Here is a 9756-nt window from a genome sequence, read left to right as displayed (position 1 = left end):
TGTGTCTGTGGACCCACTGTTTTTTTCTCCTACTGGTAGGAATATAAAATAGTTATGACAGTTGGGATTTAAATAAAAATATGAATAAGTGACACTACAGGAGGCAGGGTCAAGGGGAGAGTATGATTGAGGTTTGGGGTGGCATGGAGTCACCTTTCCTACCCCCCCCCCCAGACTGAGCTGCAAACCACTCCCCATTGAAGTCCCGGGGCCGCCTCAGGACCTGATGCCCACTCACCTGCCACTTACGGCTCTGAGGGTCCCACCGCTGCCCACGGCGCTGGCCCCGCCTGGCACTTGCCATGCCCACGCTGGCGGCACGGGCTGGCCTGGCCTGTCTGCCCTCTGTCCCATGGAGTCTGGCCCCTACTCCGGGTCCCGATCTCTCAGCGCCCCACTTGGCGAGACCCCCACCCCCCCCACCCGGGAGCTGGACTCCAAGTCCCAGAAAGCCCCGCGCTTCCCGTGGGTGGGGCCCAAGCTCCCGCTCCTGTGCACAGTTTGGGAGGCGTTGGCAATTTTCAAATTTTGGCGCTAAGCGGGCGGGGCGGCGACAGATGCGCCGTGATCGCCCCCTTCCCAGAGATCTGGGCCCCGGCCGAGTTGGCCCGTCCATCCCGCGGGATCCCCAGGCACGACACGCCGCGGGGTCTTCGGGCCCATTTCCAAGACGGGAAACTGAGGCACACAGGGATTTAAAAAAAATTTTTTTTTAGGGAACCAGTCCCGGGATCCCAACAGGGGTGGCGAGGTCCGGATTGGAATCTGGGGCCCCGGGACCCCCGGGAGCTGGGAAGCCACGGCTGACTGCGGTCTGCTCTGGGGGTGGGGGTGGGGGTGCGGGGGTGGGCGAGGATCCGGAGCCCAGAGCGCCCGGCCCGCAGCCGCCCGGGTCTCCCCGCCCCCCAGCGCCGCCTCCCGCCTTCCCGCTCCACCCGGGGGCGGGCGCCAGATTTTTCAAAATCTCTGGGATGGCGCGGCCGCCGGCTCCCGGCGCGACTGCGAGCCTGAGTCCTGAGCCAGAATGACGGGCCCGGCCTGGAGGGAAGCGGGTGGGGGACTGATGGCGAAGCCCGAGTCTGGGGACCCCGAGCTCTGCACCGTGGGCCTGGGGGCCTGGACCCCAGGTGTGGGGTCTGGGTTCCCTCCCACTCCAGAGCCCGAGGCGAGGATTCCCGAACCGGATTCCGCAGCAGGAGGCCAGCCGGGACTCCAGGGTCAGGGTTTGGGAACTTGGGCCGGAACCTGGTGATCCCACTGAGGTTTTGGAGGTGGGTGGCGCTGGAACTTAGGGAACAGCTTTTTGTTCCCATAAGTAAACGGAATCATGAAATCAGTAAATATGGATCCTCTCCTGGCACTGGGACTGCCCCCGAGTCGAAAACAAAGGCCCTGCTCTCGGGGCGCTGACGGGCAGAGGAGGGAGACATGGTCTGGGGAGACAGTAAGTGTGGTGAAGAGGGCTTGGCGGCCTGTGGGGTAGGGGGGCAGCATTTTAAATATATATATATAGATATATTGATTTCAGCGAGGGAGAGAGAGAAACATCAATGACGAGTGAGAATCATTGATGGGCTGCCTCCTGCACGCCCCACAGTAGGGATCCAGCCTGCAACCCCGCAGGTGCCCTGACCGGGGATCAACCCGTGACCTTTTGGTTCGTAGGTGGACACTCCACCACCACGCCACGCCCGCCGGACGGGAAGGGCTGCAGGTGTAAACAGGGTGGGCCTCCTGGAGAAGGTAGCCTGTGAAAGGACTCGGAGAGAAGGCAGGAGCGTAACCAGACGAGCCCGTGGGGAGGAAGCCTTCGGGGGAGGGGCCGCCGATGCACAGTCAGGTCCTAGGCACGTGGACCGGCCATGAATGAGAGCTCTGCGTGATGTCAAAGCAGCAGCGGAGGTTTTCCTGGTTTCGACCCAGCGGCCAATCCTCCCTGCAGCGGATCCTCAACAGCCACTGTTTCCCGGGAGAGAAGGAGGGCAATGAACCCAGCGCCGCGTTCACGCCGGGCGCACCTGCTGCTCATCAGCCTGCACAGCGCTGCGGCCGCAGCAGCCAGAGTTCAGGGTCCCCCCTTAACGGCTGCAGTGACCCGGGGCAGGGCCTCCGGGTGTTCCTCACGTCCCACCCACCCCTGCAGATCCCGGGTGGGCGAGGGGATGGTCAGGGGGTCACAGTCTTTGAGCTAATTTATTTTACTCTGAGGTTGTGAGACCGGATGCTTGCTTCATGGCCTACACGTTTGAGAGAGAGTCTTCGGTCGAGGACGAGTAGCAGCTGCACCACCTGCACCCTCACCTCTGCCACCACTGTCAGATCATCCCAGATCGTAGCCCCTTCATGTGTCTTGCTTTGTGCTGGTGGTGTGACCAACTGCTGCGCTGGGGTGCAAATGCCAGGCCCGCTCCCCTCTTCTGGGTTGTCTGCATGTTGTAATTGTGCAAATAAATGCTCACTCCAAACTAAAAAAAAAAAAAAAAAAAAAAAAAAGAAGCAGCAGATACTATAGAAGGGGAAATACATGTAATATAACATTAATGCATCAGTTATCTATTGCCCTGTAACAAATACAGTGGGGCCTTGAGTTACGAGTTTAATTCGGTCAGAGATGAGCTCATTAAGGAGCTCGTTAACTCAAATTACTCTGTCAACTCAATGCAAAAAATCCACGGAGAGACAGCTGGTATCTCAAAAAACTCGTTAGTCGGGACACTCTTAAGTCAAGGCCCCAGCTGTAGCTCCAAAATATAGTGGCTGAAAGCAATTTATCTGAGTCTCCATGGGTCGGGAATCTGGGTGGCGTTTAGCTAGTTATCTGGCTCTAGGATTCACAAGATTACACTCAAGCATCAGTTGGGGCAGGGTTATTGGAAGGGTTTGGGTCCTTGCAGGCTTTTGGGCCGAGAGCCTCAGGCCCCTGCTGGCTGCTGGCCAGGGGCTGTCTCATCACCTAAGAGAGGATCTGATCTGGGTTTGAAACCCTCACTGTTTGTTTTAATAGGGGGGAAAAACTGAAAACCCAAATATCCATCGCTTAGTACAGACTGACACCATTGTGTAGACTCACACAGTGGAATATTACAGAGCAGTGAAAATGAATGCAACACAGCAACACCAACCCACAGGATAAGCTCCCCAGCACGAGACGGTGCGAAAAAGGCCAAGTGCAGAAGAGTACCTACCGGATCGGGCCGTCTTTATAAAATTCAAAACCTGCCTGGCAGCTCAGTTGGGCAGAGAGAGCGTCATCCCGATGTGTCAAGGTTTGGGGATTGGTCCCCGGTCAAGGGACATACAAGAATCAACCAATGGCCTCAACACATACAGAAGGTTTCGGGTTCGATTCCCAGCCAGAGCACAGTCCAGGTTGGGGTGTAAGGGAGATAACCCATTGATTTTTCTCTCCCACATCAATGTTTTTTCTCTTTAAAATCAATTTAAAAACAAACATATCCTCCTCCAGCTGGCATGGCTCAGTGGTTGAGTGTCAACCTATGAACCAGGAGGTCATGGTTTGATTCCCAGTCAGGGCACATGCCTGGGCTCCACCCCATACAGTGTGGAACGTGTATAAGGCAGCCAATCAATGATTCTCTCTCCCTCTCCCTTCATCTCTGAAATCAATAAAAATATATTTAAGATTCAACCAATGAATGGATAAAGGAGTGGAAAAACAAATCTTTCTTTCTCCCTCTCCCTTCCTCTCTCTCTCTCTATTAAAAAAAAAAAAATCGCCTTAACTGGTTTGGCTCAGTGGATAGAGCGTTGGCCTGCGGACTGAAAGGTCCCAGGTTCGATTCCGGTCAAGGGCATGTACCGTGGCTGCGGGCACATCCCCAGTGGGGAGGTGTGCAGGAGGCAGCTGATCGATGTTTCTCGCTCATTGATGTTTCTAACTCTCTATCCCTCTCCCTTCCTCTCTGTAAAAAATCAATAAAATATATTTTTTAAAAAATCAATAAACAACACCACCAACAACAAGAAAAGCACCCAAACTAGCTATGTTATTTAGGGTGCTCCAATGTGGTATAATTGGAAGGAAAGTGGGGACTCCGGAGCTTGCCGCTGGTGTCTGAAGCAAGGGCACTGTTACTGGAACTGTGCCCTCCAACCATATAATTGGCTAAACTCCGTGTATCCACACAAACAGAAAATATCTGACAAAACTGAGGACCAGGCTCTGGCCAGGTGGCTCAGTTGTTTAGAATGGTCGTCCCGGCACCCCCAGGTTGCGGGCCCTGTCTCCGGTCAGGGCACATACAAGAAGCAACCAAAGAATGCATCAGTAAGTGGAATTACAAATCGATGTCTCTCCCCGCTTCCTCTCGCTCCAAAATCAATCAATCAACCAATCAACAAATTGGGGATCTCCTTCTATCAATTTGCATCTACTAAGCAAATTCATTTTTGTGTCCTGATTGCCTAGGAATGTGTGGTTCTTTGAGTTCTTTGAATGGGTGGTGACATCTCTCTGGTTTCCTCATTAGTTAAATACACTCTTTGGCACATGTACATTGCATCATGTTTTTTCCCTTAAAAAAAAAATGCACCTTTTGCCCAGACTGGTGTGGCTCATTGATTGAGCATTGATCTATGAACCAGGAGATCACAGTTTGATTCCTGGTCAGAGCACAGGCCCAGGTTGCAGGCTCGATTCCCAGTAGGGGACACGTAGGAGGCAGCCGATCAATGATTCCCTCTTATCATTGATGTTTCTATCTCTCTCTCCCTCTCCCTTCCTCTCTGAAATCAATTAAAAAATATATTTTTAAAATGTATCCTTTTAACATAATGTGGAGCCCCTCCGAGTGACGTTGGGGATTCACTCGGTCATTCAACCAGCACACATATATAGTATGTCCCCTGTTATATACCCGGGATACCACGCTGAGCAAAACAGACCAGAACTCTTGCCCTGATGGAGCTGACATTCCAGTGAGGGCACAGGTAATAAATATGATGAATAAGTAAAATATATAGTATGTTAACGGAGTTCCTGGTGAGGGCTACTTCCTGGTTTGTAGATGGCCACCTCCTCACCTTGTTCAGTGCTAAGAAGAAAAAAGAGGGTATGAAACGGTGAGAGAGAGAGAGAGAGAGAGAGAGAGAGAGAGAAAGGTATGGCAGGTGGCCCAGGGAAGCACCATCAAGTGGGGGGTGGGGGGGCAGAGGAAGGGGGCCCTCTGGGGGCTGCAGGGAGAACCAGCAGGGGGGACCCCCCCCCCCGCCCCCTGAGACGGGGCCTGGCTTTAGGTGACTTTCAAGATAACTACAATAGGGAAGGTGTACAGAGCACTTTCTCTGTGCCAAGCCCAGCCTAGGTTGTTTTTTTCATCATCCCAACAAACAGGTTTTCCCATGAAAAGGGGTTTCAGAGAGGTTAAGTCACCCATTCAAGGACACACAGCTTGTGAGTGATGGAGGTGGGATTTGAACCAGGTGAGCTTGACCTCACAGTGGAGTGCCCCTCCCCTGCCCGCATCAGGCCTGGCCTCCTAGCCTCCTCATCTTTGCTTCTGCATCTCCCACACCTGGTAAGGCGTCTTTCCCCCCCCCCCCGCCCCCCCTGCCCCCCCCCCCCAGCCTACCTGGCTTACCAACATCTCAAAGTTCAGAGAATGACTCACCTCCACCAGGAAGCCTCTCCCTGGAGACAGGAATCATGTCTTGTTCATCTCTGAGAAAAAGAAAAAAGCCATGATGTCAGAAGCTTGCTATGCCCTTGCTTCAAACAATGCCTTCCTGGCACATCCAGAGTCAAATCCAAAATCCAGACCCCTTCCCACAGCTGCCCAGGCCCACCTTCCCCACCTCATGCTCCCACGCTCCCCTCCAGCCACCGAGGACTCCTGGGGCTCCTGTCACCCCTCAGGGCCCCTGCAGGTGCAGTGCCTGAAGACTGTCCTTTACAGCCTCCCAAGCCTTCTTGGTGCCACTCAGGTCTCAGCTCAAGGCCACCTCCTTAGAGAAGCCCACCCCATCACCGCAGTAGCTGTGGACTGGCCCTCGGGCTGAATCCCTCCCCAGCGGACCTTCAATTCATGTCTGAAGTTAGCCAAGGGCCCCCATTTAGTGGGCGGTTCCAATGCATGGGCCAGTGTCTTCTAAGTATGGACCAGAATGGACTCATTACGTGTCAGGAAAAGCCTGGAGGATGCTGTGATCTCCGCGTGCAGAGGGGAAACTGGGGCGTGGGGGTGAGGGTGGGGAAAAGACATGCTCACGCTCACACTGCTGGTCAGGAGAGAGGTTGGAAGTTGCAATGCAAACCCAGGCAGTCAGATGTACCCCTGGTCACCCCATCCCTCCCGTGTGCTGTTTTGGGGGGGGCTCTGTTTACCCCCATGCTACCTACCCCAGCCCCTTACACCTCTCCTATCTTAGCCTGCTCAGGCGGCCGTAACAAAATGCCAGAGATTGGGCAGCTTAAACAACAGACATTTATTTCTCAAAGTTCCGGAGCCTGGAAGTCTACAATCCAGCCGCCAGCGGGGTCATTTCCTGGTGAGGGTTACTTCCTGGTCTGTAGACGGCCACCTTCTCACTGCGTCCTTACATGGTGGAGAGAGAGTCTGATGCTCTTCCTCTCCTTATAAGGACACCAACTCCATCACAGGTACCCACCCTCATGACCTCATCCAACCCTAATCACCTCCCAGATGCCCCACCTCCTACTATCCCAGTGCGGATAGGGCTTCAGTACATGAATTTGGAGGAGACATACACACAGTAGGTCCATGTCACCTCCTCCAATGAAAAGGGCCTTAGCTCTGCACTCACGTCTTTCAAATGTCCCTGCCCGGCCCTGACCCATAATCCTCCCCAATTCCACCTGCCCCGCTGGGAGGGATCCCAGGATCCACCCTTCTGGGCAGATCAACTCCCCAACCTTCTGGAGACTTGATTTCCCCTTTGTCCACTGGGAACACCGCCCCCCCCCCCCCGAGTTTGCTTTTGGAGGCTGGGGATTAAAAACAGGGTGGCAAGAAGCAGGGCTGGTACTAGTGTGAGGCAAAAACTCAGCCATAATTTTTAAAAAATCATACTTTAGTGCAACTAAGAAAAAACACATGCAAAACAAAATTTTCGTGCTGGAGACATTCTCAAAATGTTAAATCGAGACAGGATCAATCATACTGATTTTTCCTTTTGGTCTCAGCTCTAATATGGCTTGGTGTGGTGCTGGTAGTGATCCGTCCTGGATTATAATTTTTAAAAAAGATTTTAAATTGATTTTTAGAGAGAGAGGAAGGGAGAGAGAAACATTAAAGTGAGAGTGGAACATGATCCGCTGCCTCCTGCATGCCTCCCACCTGGGATCGAGCCCACAAACTGGGCATATGCCCTCACCGGGAATAGAGCCAGCAACTTTTTGGTGCATAAGATGATACCCAACCAACGGAGCCACACCATTAGGACTTGATATTTTAAAATTTTAATATTCTGGCCCTGGCCAGTGTGGCTAAGTGGCCCGAGCACCAAAGGGTCTCTGGTTTGATTCCCAGTCAAGGGCATGTACCTAGGTCGCAGGTTCAGTCCCCAGCCCCCGTTGGAGCACATTTGAGAGGCAACCAATGGATGTGTCTCTCACATCTCTCTCTCTCTCTCTCTCTCTCTCTCTCTCTCTCTCTCTCTCTCTCTCTCCCCATTCTTCCCTCTCTCTTCTCCCTCCACTCTCAATAATATATATAATCGTATTCTGGAGAAGTTGCATAACCTTGTGACTATCCAAAATCCCCACTGAACATTCTAAAAGGGTGAATGATATGGTATGCGAATTAAATCTTAATTTTAAACAGTGAGAAAAAGACTACCTTGATACTGAATTTTTTGCAGCCTCCTTAAGTTTTTCACCTAAAATGTGAATGCTCCTCAGCTAAGGGGGGCGAAGCAGGGCCTCAAAGACTATGTGTCCAGGTCCTTCCTTTGCATCAGTCACAACAGTCTTTCTCCAGAAGCTAAGCCTTTGTCTGGGCTGTGCCCTCTGACAGGAAAACAAATACTCATCCTTCAGGTCTCACTTTGCTTTGTCTCCCCCCAGTCTGGCCTCCCTGACCCACATCCCCCCAGCTAGCCCTCTCCCTCTAGACTCCAAACATCCTCTCCAAAACCCTCCCCATCTTGGGGATATCTTCAGAGAACTTCAGCTCTCAGCCCCCTCTCCCCCGCCCCACCGGAACCAATAACTGTCTTCCTGAGTCTTTGTTTCTTCCTTGGCAAACCTGAAACAGTCACCCCAGTGCTCCCAGGACCATTGAAGTAGAAACTGCTTATGCAATGCTTAGCATGTTAAGTACGCCATAAATGTTTGTTCTAAAAATAAGCCAATAAATAAAAAACAAATGTTTGTTCACATTAGTGTCTTCAATACAATGCAACATTAATAAAAAGAGTAATTACACTTACAGATTCTCATTGGCAAGGTGGGTATGGTATACCTGTTTTTTCTCACTGGAGAAGTCCCTGCTTCACACATTCTCCAAAGAGGGGGTTGTGGGTCGTCTCCACCCGGTACAGGTGTCACCTCTCCTTGAGGCAGACAGGGACATCTTAGGGCTGAACCTAGGGTAAGGTGAGTGAGGCACTGGCCTCAGGAGCAAACTTTAAAGTGACACCAAAAAACTCAATCATTAAGGTATTTCCATGAATTAGTTAAATCAAAATCAACACAAAAATCCATAATAAACAAAACAATGTTTCGCCGAAACCGGTTTGGCTCAGTGGATAGAGCGTCGGCCTGCGGACTGAGAGGTCCCGGGTTCGATTCCGGTCAAGGGCGTGTGCCTGGGTTGCGGGCACATCCCCGGTGGGGGATGTGCAGGAGGCAGCTGATCGATGTTTCTCTCTCATCGATGTTTCTAACTCTCTCTATCTCTCTCCCTTCCTCTCTGTGAAAAATCAATAAAATATATTTTTAAAAACAAAACAAAACAAAACAAAAAAACAAAAAAAACCAATGTTTTAAATTGTAAATAAACAGGATCTGGTCCTGCACCTGCACAGCTCACCTCCCTGGCCTCCCCCTAAGTCCTGGCCCTCGTCCAGGTACATTTAAAAAATCTTGATATTTTGTTCATCATGGATTTTTTTTGCATAAATGTTGATTTTTAAAGTATATTGCATTCTGATATTATTAAGTACATGTTGCATGTGTAAAATGTTGTGTATATAAAATATTGCAACTGTCACCCAGCCCTCTTCACTCCGCCCCCGCCGGTCTATCCCTTCGCTGCAGACGCAGAGACCCAAATCGGCCACCAGGTGGCGCCACCACGCCTCTCAGCGCCCGGGACCTTTAGCGACTCCAAGGTGGGCGGTGCGGAGGCAGCGTGATGCATCGATCCGGCCCGGGGCTGGGCGGGGGAGCCTGGGGAACCGAGCGTTGGGGCTGAGTCCAGACCCCAGGCTGGCGGGGGAGGGGACACAGCTGTGAGTCACCCGGGAGCCCCCGATCGGCCGTGGGAGACAGTCCCCCGCAGGCCTGCCCGCCTGGCTCGTGAACTGCCTTCCTGGGGAGACTGTGAAGCTGGCAGCCGTCCCCGCGTGCAGCCGTTCCTGGCGCACACGTGTGGCTACGAGAACAAGTAGCCAGTGGCTTGAGGGAGAGGCGGCCTCAGTTTCCCCTTTTGCATCGTGCAGATACGTGTAGCCCCCGCTTCCTGGGTCCTTGAGGATTTAATGAACTGCGATACAGGGAGCCCGGTACACTACGCACTAAATACATAGCAGTGCTCACCCTGGACGGAGGAAATG

Source organism: Myotis daubentonii, chromosome 5 (genome assembly GCF_963259705.1).
Source record: "Myotis daubentonii chromosome 5, mMyoDau2.1, whole genome shotgun sequence".
NCBI classification, from domain to species: domain Eukaryota; kingdom Metazoa; phylum Chordata; class Mammalia; order Chiroptera; family Vespertilionidae; genus Myotis; species Myotis daubentonii.
Note: the sequence above shows the minus strand (reverse complement) of the source record.